Raw genomic sequence first — 1,362 nt, forward strand, 5'->3', positions numbered from 1 at the left:
TCTAGCACGCCGCACACAGTTGGCACTTGTCGCATCTCCTGGCTGCCTGTGTCACTTTATTGGCAGAACATTGTGGTGCACATATGTATATGCGCTGTCTGCAACCCCTTCAACCCTCTTTTTAGAGCGCAGCTCTTAGGCACCCGTACCCGAGGCGCCTTGAAAAAGGCCACTGCACGAGAGCTCACCCAATCAAGCCTAATGCTAAAGTGCAACACATTCTTGCGCCGTCGTCTTCTTATACAAATACTGCTATCGAACTAATATACGCATTCTCATGCATTGTACACTGCACGTCATCGTCTTCATCGACTAATACTATATACTATCGAACTAATATCGTCGCCAGACGTGCCGACGACCCAGCAAAGCTAAACAGTAAGCCCACAGAGCCGGAGACATCGACAGAGCTGCACTCAAATTTCGCGTTAGGGAGAATCGCGATAGTTCTTACAACGCTCTGTTTTTCCGTTGTGTTTCTTCACGATTCGTTATTGCGCACCATTCGTTTTGAGCACGCTTTTGCTTGCGAAAAAAAGTATATTAAACACCTTTAGTATACCATGCGCCGTGTTACCGTTACTGTTACCCATGGAGGAAGGCTGTTACCGGAGTGCTGGGAGCTCAACCACTGCTGGTGAGCACGCGCTGACCGTTCCTGAAGCTTCAGCCGCGCGCGCCGCTGCCTACCGCTGCCGGGTACCTGGCGCCATCTGGCGCCGTCAAGGCAACTTGCGTATGCGCATTGGCTGCGCGCAGGCTCCCAGTACTCCGGTACCGGTAATGCTAACATGGTACACGGCACGCTATAGGTGTCTATTGTTATGCGACCTCTTAGTGGCGTTTATTTTCATAGAACATCAAAAGCCACAGGACCTGCGGATCATATCATGCAAGGGGAAAGGAACGAAACTTTAGAGATTAAGGTGGCGGTTCCACTGCCGCCATCTTGCGAGTAGTTCATATTCTGCCACCAGGCTACGACACTGATCCATCACTGAGAAAGTGTCTACCCGTCTTGCCCCCAGCGAACCGAGACTGGTTTTGGTTGAGATGTTGAGATACGTGTCCGGTCCTTTCTTGACCCGTGCACCTGTGCTGCGTGAGGGCTCTTTTGTTGCTGCGCCTGCCTTCAGAGGATTACAAACGAACCATGGCAAGCCCGGCTGCTAGTCCTCGTCGTGCGGGGGGGGGGAGGTGTTGGCTGGGGTGGTTCCGCATGCTTCTTTCTCTGCCTGTCCCTTGCCAAAGCCAAAGAGAGTGGGGCGAGCCGGGGCAAAGAGGGTACCGTCTTTGTCCAAACGGCGTCAGAGGTGAGGTGATCCTTGTTCGGGATAAGGATGCCAGCACGGGAACAGAGGA

This window comes from Amblyomma mixtum, chromosome 5 (assembly GCF_055824585.1).
Source record: "Amblyomma mixtum isolate Tamu chromosome 5, ASM5582458v1, whole genome shotgun sequence".
NCBI lineage: Eukaryota > Metazoa > Arthropoda > Arachnida > Ixodida > Ixodidae > Amblyomma > Amblyomma mixtum.